Source organism: Pygoscelis adeliae, unplaced genomic scaffold (genome assembly GCF_000699105.1).
Source record: "Pygoscelis adeliae isolate BGI_AS28 unplaced genomic scaffold, ASM69910v1 Scaffold1, whole genome shotgun sequence".
Classification (NCBI taxonomy): domain Eukaryota; kingdom Metazoa; phylum Chordata; class Aves; order Sphenisciformes; family Spheniscidae; genus Pygoscelis; species Pygoscelis adeliae.
The window spans coordinates 1026368-1042399 of record NW_008824051.1 but is presented as its reverse complement, the minus strand read 5'-3'; the positions used below and the strand labels follow the sequence as shown (position 1 = coordinate 1042399).

Genomic DNA, 16032 nt, shown 5'->3' with positions numbered 1-16032 from the left:
ATCGCATCACCCACCGTATGTTCATCTCATCTGTGTTATCCTGAGAAGTTATGCAGGAACTCAAAGGTGCGCCATCAGGAGCTAACTGCCAGGCTGAGCTGGATGTGCAAAGGAGGTAGCAGGCAAGCCCAGAAGCTGCTGCAGGACCGCTGCTGAGCAAATGCAGCACCTTCACGTGCACTGGGTAGGATGCAAGCTTTCCCTGCTGCCGTGGGGTGACCCTTGGGGATTGAAAGGCTACACGTACACCTGAAAACCTTATTTTGGTGAACTCTTTTCCATAACACCCTTTGAAACCACGCCCATGCCAGTTGCAATGTTGTAGCCACTAAACCGCCTTATGTGCCAGATGTTCACCATTTAACCAGTGTTAAAGTTCCAACAAATGAAACTACACATCAACTCAAATGCTTACAGTTTACTTTATGTAGACAGACCTTTAAAAGCAGCTTGTTTTCAAAATCTGTAGGCAATGATTAGAAATGTGTTTTTAGAGTCTTTGGAGATCTAGATCAGGCCCTCAGCTGGGAGCTGTGAACAACAGATAATGCCTGAGGGGGGAAAAACGAAACTATGGGTGGATTTACTGTATGTCACTTGATACAGTGAAAGCAGGTGCAGTGACATGTCTTCATTATTACTTAATCTTTCCATCTCATAGAAATGGGGATTGGGACAATGATGGGGATTGGAACTGTGGTGCAGAATACTGAACTGAGATAATCTAATTTACTTTAGTGTCTGCATCTGTATTCAAATTCAGCTGTTCATGAAGCAAAACAAGAAAATACATTTTGCCCTTTTTAAAGCCATTTTTTGGCTGTTTCAATTATTTAACTAAGCTTCTCAGTGAAAATAAATGCCAAAACTGCATTGTGGAAACCTCCCTCACAAAAACCCAAACACTGAGCACAAAAAATGTGAAGAAAGGCAGAAAATTAAAAACTTACTTCATTCAAAGCATGAACTGGCTGCATATAAATTAATCATACAACATAGGGATGGGAAGAGCAAATCTCCCTGACATATAATTGTGTCATGTATCACAAAACAGATTCAGTGGTGGAACTGAGCATAAGTGACAGCAAAGGTGCAGTGCTGTGGCAAACGCATTTATGATCTTAAAAAAAATAAATTATCAAGATTTGTTGACAATTACCTCCAAAGAGAGAAAGAAAAATAACTGCAGGACTTAACAGCACCTGCTGTCAGCCAGTGTACGATAGTGCGTCCCTTATGATGATGGAGGGGATGCTACTTTTCTTCCTGCAGAGAAGGAAGAAATGTTGTAGTATCATCATGCTACAGCACAATGAGTAATGCAAGAAGGGGATCTGATAATCAGGAAGTCACAGAGTAAGACAAAGATTTAAAGAAAAGGCTTCAGGTGATTTGCAGAAATCAAAATCTGTTCTTTTATAGTGCCAGAATTGTATTTCTGACCATTTAAATCAGAGGATGCTGCTTTAGCTTTTAGGAGTAGAACACAGCCCTTGTAATGGCACTGTAATGAATATCAAAGAAAGGAATGTCAAGAATAACAAACATCTGTCACAGCGACAGTCTTGTAGACAAAGCAGGATCTCAGGGCATCTTCAGACACTATTCAGTATTCAAAGATCACAAACTGCATCCAGCCTCTGCGAAACTCCACAGGAGGAAAGGAACAGGCTACTTTGCCCTAATTTACCTAGCCTACGCAGCAGCCAAGCAGGATTTTGCTCACAAATTACACCACTATTCTCTTCCCACAGAAGAAAAAAAAGACTATATATACAAATCCAAGTAAATAAATTGCCAGAACTAGCTGCTGCTCCCCACAACTTTTTGCTGGGGATGTGGTCATTCACAACACGCCACTTAGACCCTCAGCTTCCAAACTTTCCCATGGTAAGGAAGGCTGTTCAAACCTGAGAGCACAACTGCACAGAGGCTGCTGTGAGTGTAAGTAAAATACATGTTATAAGCAGTCCCTTCTCATGTTCCTGTTCAATCTCTTTTAAGGGAGGTAGGCTTCCTGGACACAAAATTACTAGATTGCAGCCTGAGGTTATCTTTTTTCCACCTACAGGTTTATGTATGTTTAAGTTTCATTTTGGAGGAAACTTCATAAATACTTAGTACCCAATGACCTGACATCAAGAAATTGACTAAGGAATTGCTGTTTTAAGTCTTTATAAAGTTTTTGTATAGAGGAAGGCTCCTCCGTTAGGTTTTTAAAATTCAGTGTTTGAAAACTGAAGGCTTTTGATTAATTTGTAAAGGCAATTCTAGATTTACATATGTGCAACAAAGAAAAAAAAATCCCACACCACCTTACTCTGAGCTTGGAGTTCTCAAGATAACACCGGAGTTTAGTAAAACTTCTGAGTTAAAAAAAGGACAAGATAATTGTCTCAGTTAAATGCAACTGAATGCAGCGGTTCCTTTGTATAAAGGAAACAAGGTATTGGCATGCCAGCCAGTTTGCATTTTGCGCTTGCATTTCCTCAAATCTCAGAGCTACTTTTCAGCACAGCAGGCAGTTAGCTTGCCCTAATTACTGCCAGGGAGGCCCAGATGCTTTTGTCAGTTCTTCAAGCACCGAAAAAGATTACCAGCAGACAAGCCAGCCATAGGATCAAGGATGGCTCCTAACAGGAGACTTGTAAAAAATCCGCTAATACTTATGTTCTCTACTGAACGGAACAAATCTAAACACCTTATAAATCTGAGATCAAGCCTGATTATTCATATACAGGATTATCTTCCGTGCTGAAGAGACAAATACAAATGCAGTCAATTAAAGAGAGAGTTATCGTAATGACACCCATTTTCATGTAATTTGGTGAGATACAAAGCACTGCCTTAAGCAGATATAAAGATGTGGCACTGGCTGTTCAGCTGATGTGCCTGCCCGCCGGAAGGAATGGCTGTGGCAAAAAGATGTGGGGTCCAGCATCACCCGCAGCCACGTGCAGGTTCAATGTCTTACCTACTCCAGCGGCAGAGGAGGCTGGGGCCCAAAGGATGCCGCCGCTTACCTACACAGATACTCTGAATGAAGTAAAAGCAATTACTGTTTTCCACATTTTGAAATTACATGGAGAGGATCCTCCATTCTCTTGCAAATTGAATTTCACAAGCCTTCAAAGCAATTCAGCTTAAGCTTGAGAAATAAACTCAGCGGCAGCTCTTTATCTGAGACAGTAGTGGGGGAGGCCAGTGGCTGTTATCACTGATTTCAGCAGCTGGTTGAAGCCAGCACAAATCCCCTATCACCATACAAAATACAATTACCTTTCCCCTCCCTCACATGAGAGAAGAAAAAAACCTGTTTGTTTGAAAATTAGGACTGCAGCTTAACCCGATATAGTTTCTTATGTTCAACTATATGATTTAAAAAAAATGAGAAACCTGATTAATGCAGTTCAGGGTTGCGCGTGTTGTAAATCTGTAACCACTTGCTGACTTATTTTATACGGTGAAACTCGCCTGTGTCCAATACAGCTTTTAACTACAAAGGCGGCCTCAGGAGACCCAAGCTCTCCCATGCTCTGTCTCTGCTGATTTTGAACAAGTCACTTTGGCTTATGTGTCTCTGTAAAATAAGCAGAGCAATCCAGTCTCCTTCGCAAAAGCCACAGAGGCATGCTGGGTTTTGGATCGGAAAGGATGGGTTAAAAGTCAAGCATTAGTATTATTGCCATTACTTTGTTAGGAGTATGATCCTATTTTTGAGCTAAAGAACATCAGAAAACTTGGAGGGAGGATCCTCTTGTTGCCACAAAAGCTCCTCTAATGGTTAGGGCATGTCTTCACAGCAGCTGCCCACCTTCAATGCCCCAGGCAGCGCTGGCTGCCCTTCACCCACCCCTCCAGAAGGGCGCAAGGCTCCCGCGCAAGCCCCGTGTCACATCTGCAAGCCCCGTGAAGTCTAAGATAACCCAGGGCATCCGAAATGGCACTAGAGGCCTCTGTGTAGGCAACTGTGTCGAGTCCCACATGACTTCAGGCAACACTCAAGTACTGGCAATATCTGAATTAGAAAATTGGTCAGCAAACTAAACGCGCTGCCTGAAATGACAGGATAATACTCAGGGGAAAGAGAGTCTTATCCCAGTACAAATCTATTGCTCTTAATTTGTCTTGTATAAATTAACATCAACTTTGGACCTAAATCTTTGGTCATTTGCTTACGCTATAGCACACAACATTGGTGCCTACCTGAGTAGCTCGTGGTTAACAGGGCTGACTGCAAGCCCACGTGGTTTGCTGCCACTTTGCACATTTGTTCATTTGAAATTCTCAGCTCGATAGCACCTACTTTCTTTTTTCTTTCACAGCTTTATCTATCTTGGTGGTGGTGGTGGCGGTAGCGTATGTTAAAACCACACACATACCTTTGTTTAAAACTTTTCTTGCTCTTCTAGTGAAAACTCTGTCTCCCTAATCTTTGGTGCTGTCACCTTTAACTTTTAACTTTCTCTTTTATAATTCAAACTCATTATTTGGCTTGTTGCAAATTTATATATGAAGAAATAGTGACGAATATCTTTTCAAAACACAGGATGCCTCCGAAGCAGTGCACAGAAACAATTTTGTGATTTACATTCTCTTCTCAGCTATGCTGACGCCCATAACTGAAGTCAATAGAGTTGTACCACTGTGACTGAGAATTTGGCTCGATGTAGGAAGCATTCATTAAAAAGTTTTGTTTATTTAGCCAAAGTCAAGGATCTGTTATCCTTTCATTTCAGTCCATTTCTGGTGCCAGGATAAAAAACATTTCTGATCCAACTCTCAGAGCATATTCATTTGTAATTAAAATAAAATTTGAAGAATTAGCTATTTGGCTGCTTTCAATTGTACTAATGGCTTTTTGTCCTTCTTTGAGAAACACTTCCTCTCAAAGAAAGAAAAATCTGTGAGTTCTGACCATACTAAGAAACTTGCCAGCACAGCCCAGGGAATTTGCAACCGAAGTTCATCCTCTCTAGCCCACGAGTTACAATCTCCTCTTGGTCAATAGTGGCTGCAAGTTATTCTGTGCAATGACTGCTTGTTACCTTGTGTGCTTTCAACGGGTGTTTTCACTCCAATTCCCAGAGTGCAAGTGAAAAACCCACCACTTCCAGCATTAAACGAGAGCTTGCTGGCAGCCTTGGCAGAAAGGACTGACATTAGTAGCAGAATCAGCCACATTTATGCCAGCTCTTCTTCAAAGTCAGAGCTAGGAACTTGGAGAGAGTCATGGAAGTTTGTACTGGGGAAAGTTATACCAAAATTTAAGTTATACCATAATATGCCATAATACTGGCATATCTGAGGTCTACTTTTATTCATGGTTGGGTGTATTCATGTTTTATGCGCTAGCGCCCCATAACTTCTTCAGCTTCACCAGGGCTGTTATAACTATGGGATACGCTAAGAGGATTAATTTATCCTAGCCTATCTAACTTCTCAAAATGTCTTCATTGTCCAAACTTCATCTTTATAAAGAAGGGCCTTGCAGCCCTTAAATACCTTCTACTCAAGATCCTGCAGATCACTTTGCTCCCACAGGAAGTTAAATACAGGCTCTTGTAGCAAATATGGCAGCAGAGTACACAGAAAAACAATCTGTCAATTATTCATGTATTTTTAACCACCAGTAATGTGGTACAGCAAGTGGGAAAAATGGAGGACAGCCAAGAAAGTAATGAGCCATCTTCTCTGCAGATCACCAGTAAATGCTCTGCTGGTCACAAAGAACCACAATTAAGAGAATGTTGGCATTAGTGATTAATGAGCTATTTAAAACTAGCGAATCAGATTGCACTTTACATGCCCTGCCACCTGTGGGTGAGGTTTTGTAGAATGTAATTCACAGACACCCAACCTGGACAGAAATAAGACCATTCATTTCATATTTTTGTTACAAAACAGTGGTGCAGATATCAGAATCACACCTCATCTCACATCTTAATTAGAAAAATGAAAGAAAACAAAATTTCTTCTGTAGACAATGAATGAGACCTGATTCAGATTTTACCTTTAATTCAGTCCTAGGCTAAGATGGCACTGGAATGGGCAGCATTATTTCTAATGTGGTTGCTCATTCAAGAAAAAACTTGAAAAGCACGTATTTAAATCCCTTCCAATTCCAGCATTTACTTAAGCACATGCTTAAAGAAAACACATATATTTAAATGTTATCTTGAATAGGAATTCTTCTGCGTACTCAGGCCCAAATGTATCATCTGAAAAATCTCATATGCCTTATTCATCAGCAATAGATTTTATAAAATTTCTTTTTTAAGCTACTGAAAGAAAATAAAGGAATTTCAACTATTACAGTCAATACTCAGATAATGCAGCATTAGAGCTCTACCTTACTGTTAGCGTCTGTAAATAAAATCATGCTCACACTGTGACTTTCATGCATGCCACTGCATTTTTCTCTTCTTTGACCAAGGAGGTAAGGGAATGCCAACTGAGAATTTTATGTTAACTTCCTATTTTCTTCCATGGGCGTACAGACCCTCCTTGTTACCTGACTGAAATACCTGAATACAGTTTCTTTAATGTTTCTCAATTTTTTTTTCCCTTGGCTCCATCTACCTAGGTCACACGGGTATAGTTTCATACTGACGAACTTGCCTTGCCGAGACTTCAGAATGAAAACCTGCCATTTGGTTTGCTTTGCTAGTCAGCTGATCAGCATGAGCAATGTTTGCAAATAATTCTGGGGAAACTGTGTGCTTAAAACCCAACCATCTTTTGCAATATGAGCATCTATCTTCAGAAAAGCAGAAAACAAAAAAAGAAGGCACACCATGTTATAAAAGTGGCCACACTTGGTCAGTTTAAAGGTTCATCTAGCCTGGTATTCATCCCTCGTAATAGTTAATAGCGGATGCCTTGGGAAGAGGATAGGAATGTGGCAAGCAGAAGCTAATACTTTCCTAGAATACCCTCCTAACCTTCAACAGTTCACAGCTCAGACTTCTCATCTGACAAATCCAAGGCTTTTCAAATATCACCAACATAGAGGCATAAACTTTACATAAGACAAATGGTATGCTTTGATGTTGAGAGGGCTACAGTTAACTGTTGACGAATAGAAATAATGTGAAAGAAACACGTAGGCAATGCATTAGCTCTCCTGCTCACTGTTACCAGAAAACAGAGTATTTACCCCATGAGCTTCACTAGCATCCCTTGAACAGGGCTATTGTCCTCACCACTATCAGCATCCTGCAATTCAGAGGTGGTGAAGTCTTGTTAGGTGATCTAGCTCATTTCACCATCAACCCAGGACTAAAGAGAAGCAGCCACAATACACCTCTTGTGATGTTCAATACCAAATTAAAACCACCACTTGTTGCTTCTTAAACGTTGGTGAAACTTCCACCTACTAAGATTAACAATCTTACTCAGTGTTCATCATTATCATTTTAATACTGCACTAGAAAGAAAATGAAATTGCCATATGGTGGAATTATCATGTCGGACATCTGTTAACTCCCTCTTACGGAAAAACAAAGCACTTGAATATATTCACAGGGTAAGCAAGCTGATAGCTATTTTTAATATATGAAGATATTAAGTGTTTTACCCCACATTGTAGGATTTTCTTTAGAGGCTTACCTCTAAAGGCTTACCTGTATAACACTGAAAAGATAGATAATGGTCTCTATTTCTGTGGGGACTCATAGCACTACAAAACTACTGCAAAAGTTTAAATGCTAAGGTCAGTTAAGATTACAGAGGAGGCACTGCCACAACAGATTTGTAAAGCTTTTCAGACAGTTGACTGAAAACACTGGGCTGATTTCAGCCATTTACAGATTTATGTCTAATTAGATGACTATAATACACTCAAAACATATTTTAAAAAGATTCAAAATGAAAATTCAAACGAGACCAGTGTTTGGTTTTTTTTTCCAGATTTGCCTGAACTTAATGATACATAAAAATCAAAGAGAAATAGATTTGAACAAAAGTGTTTCTTTTCCTTTGTTCTTGTTATGTCACTGATAAAAATAGAAAAACTATTTTGGGTCATCCCAAATGATTCTTCCATCAATCATTTCATTGAGGAAAACAATAATCACACCTGAACCTTCCTCTCCTGACACTTGTGCATATGGTTTTAACCATGACTGCCATTTCATAAAAAAAAAATGCTACAACTGCTTTTATCTCTCATTTAATTATAATATGGTTGTTTGGATTACTCTAGAAAATATTATTTCTTAGACTATTCCTGCATGTGGTGATTCAGGCTACCAGCATCTACCTCAGGGAGAGGAAATGTTAATGTCAATGAAATTATCAGGGAAATACTTTAAGTGTTTATGCTATCCCAGTTGCAATTGGACATCACCACAAAAACGTAACAAAAACTTATGTTTATATACTCAAATACATATGCAAATACTTGTGATTTTTAGAAGGCAACACGCATCTAGCTACCACTGCTATCCTACACTGTGGCATGATATACAAAGGTATTGATAAGGCTTCGGTGTGGATTAAATCAGTTAATTAGGAAGTCCATCACACCTAGAGAAACTGTATTCAGACTGTCATATTCCATACTTCTGGGAGCCTGGAATTAAAGAACTAAGTCTTTGTATTAATGTAAGGAATTATCAGCTTTACTGAACACATTCAGTCTAGCTGGAGCTCCCTAAAGCATTTGGTAAAACTCCCAGACACTTAATTTTACTGAATTCATGGCCTTGTGTAACATGGAGGCTGGATCTACACTAGTTTTCCCAAAATATGACCAGAAATAGACAGAAGGAAGGGGGAATATTCTCTTAGGCCTTTATACTTATTAACACCAGCACATTTGTGAAAGTTAGAAGAATCTGCATAGGAAAAAAGCAAATGATCAACTCCCAAATCTATTAGTCAGTGGAGTCACCTAGGGCTACACAGACATCAGAATCTCACTCTTGCTGTTCCCAGCATTGTCACAGCATCTACTCAGCACAGATACTAATGCCCTGCTTTAAAAACCTGAAAATAATATCCAAGTGTCATTTAAGATATGTCTAAGGCCATTTATTCTGACCTCATCCTTTTTTTTTTTAAACAGGAAAATGTCAGAATAAATGCATTCTCTATATTTATAGTGTTATGCTGGGGGCTGAGCAAAACCTCGTGCAAGCTGACGGGCATTTCAGCAACACTGTCAACCTCTTCAGTCTTCTTTCTTGACAGAATCCACCCACAAAATCCCAAACATTTAGTATGTGGCTAGATTAAAGGATGCAGCAAAATAATATAGTACATTATACCTTCATATGTTTTGTTCCCCATGCGAGTCTTTTTTCTTCCTGGACGCGAGGGTATGTCAGCACCATGCAGTCTCTTCACACGGGCTTCCTCCCACATAGTTTCTGCTCTTTCCAGAACTAGTTCTAATTTACCTGCTACATGTTCTCCTAAAACCTGGTACTTCCAACTTCTGTGTTTCTAGATACAGACATAATCCTTAATAATCTATCTGAACATAATTAACGGATTTCACCCTCACCCCATCATCATCTCGCAGCAGGGAAGTACTCAGTGAATTTATTGATGAGAGATGAACTGAGGGAAGATGGTACCATTTCCCCAAGGTCAGAATACAAACCTAGGTCTTTGATTTCTGTTTAATTGGTCAATATGTCGTCTCATCCTCCAGAGTGGATTTTACGGAAATAGTTCCTATTTCTCAGTCCATGTTTCTATGCACTCTAGGAGAGAGTGGTATAGTTAGATCCACGAGACAACTTCAGTTCTTCTCTTCCTCAATGCAGATGTCCCTGCCCATCATTTATGTTCCCTCTTGGGTGAAACTGGCAAGTCTCACGTTTCTTCCTTAAGTCACTTCAGAGACTTTACTGTTCACCTTTGTATTAAAAGACTTCCAATCTAATAACTTCCTCTGGCTTTTATAAGTATATCTATATATATATGCTTGCAAAACCATACTGAAAAAAAAGGACATTTCAACAGAGAGTAGTTAAAAGAAAGGAAAACTATGCAAAGAAATAATACACTGCCTGCATGCAACGTTATTTGTAACAGAATTGCAAATCCGTCAGGTAAAGAGCATGGAGACAAAACTATTAGAAATTATCTAAGTCTGAAGCAATGCCTGTGTATAAACAAAACCTGAGCACCAGCTATTCAGATCAAATGCTGAATACCAAATGGAACCAAATACTTGAAGACAACTTTAGCTAACAGATTAAATGAAATAAGTCATAAAATAATTATTGATTTATTCAAGACAGACATAGGATTTTGGTACTACCCACAGGGGAAAAAAAAAAAGCAAATGTTTTTTGAATAAACCTTCTATACTAACTTATTAACTGGACATAGTCCCAAGAGTTATTTCATTAAAGAAAGTGATTTGCAGTCTATGAAGCAGGCGTGCCTGTGAATGAAGCTTTGTTCTTTGTTCTTGATAACAGTAAGTGAGCAGAAAGGCTTCACACATTACTGTCACCGTCACGTTTAGAGAAACCTCCAGTATATAATATGGTTGTATCACCTACATTTTGAAAAGTTCTGCTACATGTTTGATGTTTAACAAAACATCAAGTAACACACCGTTGTAGATGGGTGCTTGCCAGCCATACATAAAAGCACATTGAACACTGCAACCTGCAGTAATTAACCTGAGCGCCACTCATATACATATAGCATGGAAACTATTGCAATCATCGCTTGCTGCAGGAGCAGGACTGGTACTTTGCTGCAGTACCCTGGGGGGCCTGCAAGCATAGCAGCACATTTAAGCTGTGCTTTTTTAGAGGTGGCTGCCTGCTTTGGGTTCCTACCCACCGGGAGAGGAGGGTCATGCCCTGACTCAATCTGCCTTCTTTTCCCTCAGTTTTGAGGAATCATACACAAAAATAAAGAAATAGAATGTATTATTTCGTGCTTTCTGAAGGAAATGGTGTGAATCAAGAATGTAAAACACACAGTACTTCAGTCATAGAAATTCACCAAAGGAAACGGTGAACAAGATCTTCAGGCTTACCACAGCTTCAGTGAATGATAAGGGGACTGAACGACTATCGCTTCCTTTTCACCGGAGAACAGCAGCTCTCAGACACAATGCAAGGATTTCTGTCCTGCAAGGCTACTGAAAATCAGTAGTGACTGTAACACCCAGGCCTTTTCAGCCATCCCAAACGCAGAAAAGTGTGTAACAGCTACGTGACTGTACGGTTACGGGTCACCAACTCTGCAACAGCCTCTTGTTCCACCTGGCTGAAACAATCCCATTTCCGTATAATCCTGATGTAATGATGTTTGTTTGGCATGCTGGGAGGCACTGAGGGGGAACAGGGGACAGATACAGAGTGTGAGACAGAACCAAGCACCGCTTCATATGAGAGGACCCTTCCTAAGAAAGTGGTTGGAAGAAAGAGCCTGTGAATGTGAGGGAAATATTTCTCCAACAACAAATCACTGGCTAAATTTGGGGGTGGCTTTGCTCAGCATGCGTTAGATACCATGTCTCATATTATGCAAAGGGGTGTTTTAGAAGTCTTACAGTGCTAACGTGACACGAGCAACATATTGGGAAAAAAGAAAAGCAGCATGCTATGAAAAAACGCTAGTATCAAGATAATGTTTGCTCTACTTGAAAATTAAAATTCGCCATATTTAAAAAAATGCAATGAGCCAGAATTTGAGACTGGATAACACCAATTTGGGTTAAAAAACCCCACATAATAAAGCAAACTTTGTAATGAATGAGCTTGGTCATTCGAACATGAAAGAACAACAAAGTCAAAACTGCAAGTGGCCTCAGATCCTTTTTTCCCAAATTGAACTTAAAAAGAAACTTTGATTTGCAACCAATTAATCAACAATTTAGACAAGTGTCTTGAGGTTCTTTGGATACTAACAATGTTGTGTTTTAATTTACAAACATTTTTTTTTCCCTGTGCGTACACACTGTAGAGGATATTTTCAAAGCACTGCTGAAAGTTTTAGACATATCCCACTGGCTTAATGGAAATTGCATGGTTTGGCTTCCTTTTTGAGGGGCTGGAAACCTATCCCAGTCAGCTTTCACACTAAACAACAACAGAGAAAGGATGTCAGTGGAGGGGTGCCAGTGTGAGAAACTTCCAAGTTTCCATTAGTTCTTTAAAACTCCGTCGCCAAGTCAGAATAACAATTCACAGAGTGAAATGGAGAGGGTCCCCTCCATGCTGCTCCTTCTCAGGTAATACCTGTGAAAGGCTAGGGCTTTGCAGCATCTCTCATGACCAAAGTGCATCATACCAGGCTGGATGGTGCCTCTTGAAGCTAATCCATAGCAGAGCTAAAGACAAAGCACCCATGCAGAAGTTGGTCTTCTCTGGACTGTACAGTGCAGTAGATGTGAAGTATCGTTGCTGATCAGGTCCAGGCATTTTTATGCCTGTAGTTTCTCAAGCAACTGGTCAAGACTTGCCTTTGGTGACTCAGGGTGCTGCAAACTGCCCATATGAACCCTTCCTCTCTAACGAATGCTAACAACAACTAACAGCGAGACTTACCCTCTGAGCGTGACACAAAGCTCTGGTTTCAAAGGCGAAATTCTCTGTAGCTAACGAGAATCGCTATTATTTAGGAGTTCAATGGCAGGGCTGCATGCACAGAAGCGTGTATTTCTTAAATAAGTAACTTACACATTAAGGATACTCTGATATAGTATCTATATATAGAAATGTCTCAGATACAATTTTCAAAAACACTGAAGTAATATAGAAACAGTAATGAGTTTGAGGGAACTTTTGAAAACCTCATCCTAAGCACACATTCATTTTGTTTTTCTTTTTAACCTTTGCTTTTTAAACACAAAAGGTGGGGAAACACAGCTCTGCAATATGCAACGGAAGACCAGGACGGCACCAGAACTCACGCAATTTGGCTTCTCTGTGAGCTTAATGTCCTTGAAGTCTTTCTGCCAATGACAAATTTGACTGAATTGGTTGAGGGATTCAATATTTATTGAGACAGACAGACAACCATGCGATCACATAAGTCATCCTTGAAAACAACAAGCTAATCAGCCAACCTAACACGCAGGTGTGCCAAAAGCTACATTTCTATAGCCACCCTATTTATATAACTTCAGTGCTCCAACTGAAGAGCCAATAGTCAATATGCAGATACCTTGCAGAAGAATAGGAAAGTCAGATGTGATTGGGTAGCAAATACTAAAACATACCTAGAGAATTTCAGCATTCATGGTATCCTATTTTAATTTTGTAGAGATCCTAGCTGAGTGTCAGTATTAACAAACAATTATGTTTTAAAATAATAAATCGAATTATCAAAAATAATTAGAAGAAACTAAAAAAGCATAGTCTGACAGTTTAAACAAAAAAAAGGCAAAAAAAAAAATGGGCATGGGTTTCATGCATCTAGCTAGTTTTCTCTTTTCTCATATTAAAACGTGAGCAGTTCCACAACTACCATATTTGCATAGAGATCCTAGTGCAAATGAGGCTTGTCCTTAACACTTGAATTCCCCAGGTTCTGTCACCTAGTGAGCATGTATGTCTGCTGAGCACTGTGATGTTGGAAGCTACGGGATTAATTTTACACCAGTGAGCATCTGTCGAGTCAAATCCTTGAGATTTACCAAACCCCTGGGGAAGAGCTTTGCCTACTGGGGCTGATGAACTGTGGTCTGGTTGCTGTGAATGTCCAGAGGAAGAAGTGGCAGCAGCGCAGAGGCACAGAAAGAACCCAAACCCTGTGTATAAGAGCAGGCACTGCAAACCATTCCGTGGATAATTTTAAACCGAGATGGGTGGAAAATACTCTTCCTCCCATTAACAACATTGATTTAATGATTACTGTGTCTCCATAAAATATAGTCACATTTACTATCCTGTGTAAAGATCATGTACTCAACTACCATTCTTAAAATTGAACTCTTTCCGTGGAAAATACCCGTCTTTTTCAAATGCTTGTTTTTATTTGGCAGGTGAAGACACTGAGCCAAGCCTGTCATTGTCCATGCTACAATGAATACCATTTAAATCTGCTGCTTCAATACACGTAAAGAAACATACCCTTCACCTGATGCATGCCCTCCAAGACAACTGACCAAATTTCAGCTCATCAATTTAATATGAAGTCAATTTAATTCTGCTTGACCAAAAATCAGTGCCTATTGTTCCAAAACATGCAATCATCTCACAGTATATTACAATTGCTGGTTAAGTGGCTTAGTGTTATTGATAAGAGCCCACGCTGATGAGAAGAGAGAGGACTGCCAGAATCCCTTATGAAAAATAAATTAAAAAAAAAAAAATCTATTTTGCACACAACTTTCAGAAACGGTTTCCAATACATGTGAGCAGAGGCTGCTCTGTGGATGGGCTGTCATAATCAAATCCTTAGAAACGGATGAGAAATGAGCATATTATTCTTGATTTACTATCATTTCATTTATGATTTCCGGTTAATACAGATCCACAAAGCCATGCCAAAGAGATACTAAAGGCCTGATTGTGCTATCCTAATTCAAGCAAAACCCATACTCAAAGTCGTTTTGAAGCCTTTCCACTTCTGCCAACTCTTGCAATTTTTATTGCAAACCTTGCAGTACTTGATGTTTTGCTTAACATTCCGGCTCCTGGAGTTATACAATAAGTGAATCTCCTTTATTTTCAATTTTAAAAGAAGTTTATCACCTTCATGATTGAATAGAAAAACTTGCAAATGAGACTTTTTAAAAGTGACAAAAATAAAAGAGAAATAGAAGAAAGAACTTAACTGCATCATTTTGCTGAATAACTTCATACAGAGGATGATATTCTTAGACCAAATTCATGATTTCTGAGCCCCTGTGCATACTTACGGCTCACCAAAAGTTAGCAACACATAGCTGCATATTTTCACTTAACAGAAGTCCTGTTCTTGTAACACTTAAGGTTGGGGATTTGTTTTCATGCTCATAAAGGTATACAAAATTTTGAGCCTCCTCCCGTCCAGTGCCGGGGGAGTGAAGGACTTCTCCCGCAATCCTCAGCTCCTGTGCCAGTGGCCATGGGTTCCCCCAAATGTCAATGGCAAAGTGAGGAGCAAAGTAGGCAAAACCTCTCATCAACCACCCAACTGGTGCCGATTTCGCACCAACTGCCCAATTGGGACAAACTGGGTGGTCCAGTCCTTAAATTGCCTGCTCCAGATTCTACCGTAAGCTGTGATCCTACAGGAGAGGTGTAGCTTGGGGGCTGTTATCTGAGGAGCCTGGATCAAAAACCAGGCAGTAAACTGGTTGCATGTTTTTTGCATGGCTGCAAATCCGCACGTTGCTTGTTAACACTGAAAGAGCGCAATGCTTCCTTTATTTCCCTCTTCTCCCACCTCCTAATTTCCTTTTTTTTTTTTCCTCCTTACCTGATACCTTTTGTTTACTCTGTAAGCTATTTGAGGCAGGGACTGTCACTTCCTATGTGTTCACGCAGTGCCTTGCATGAAGGCTGACAGCCCTAGATGCCATTATAATCAAAGAGAGGGGGGATTTTTAAGGCGCTAAGGAAAATGAGGCATTCACCTACCATTGACGTTCAATAGGCTTTGAGTACCTTTCTCCCCTTTGAAAAATCTCCATTTACAAGTATAATAAGATGTCTGTCATCACCAAAACGTCCATTGTTAAAATATGACACAGCCTCCAAGTAGGAAAAACCTTCATTGAGAGCAGAGTCACTAACAAAAAGCTTTTTTTTTTTTCAGAGCGCTAAGACCTCATTTGTCTAAAATCATGCACAGCAGTATTCAACATACTTTCTGGAAGTATCATATCTACCTTGTATCATATATTGCATTAGTTAGATATCTGCTGAGAAGAACACACTCCATCAAACTAAGCACTAACATTGTAGTTTTTTTAAAAGAATATTTCCTATAAATAGAGATTTAAATGATCTTTAAGTATTGTAATATTTAATTGAATTCAATACCTCTGCAAATGGAGCAAACAATCTCTGACTGATTAGATCATTTGCTTCTATTCTATTTCAGACATGCACTGGTTTGCAA

At 39.6% G+C, this 16032-nt stretch overlaps 1 protein-coding gene across 1 annotated transcript in view; it reads right to left on the bottom strand.

Annotated features, from left to right (window-relative positions):
* The window catches only part of NRXN1 (neurexin 1), a 487169-nt gene that overhangs the window by 82261 nt on the left and 388876 nt on the right, over positions 1–16032 (bottom strand). The gene's annotated exons all lie outside the window — the stretch shown is intronic.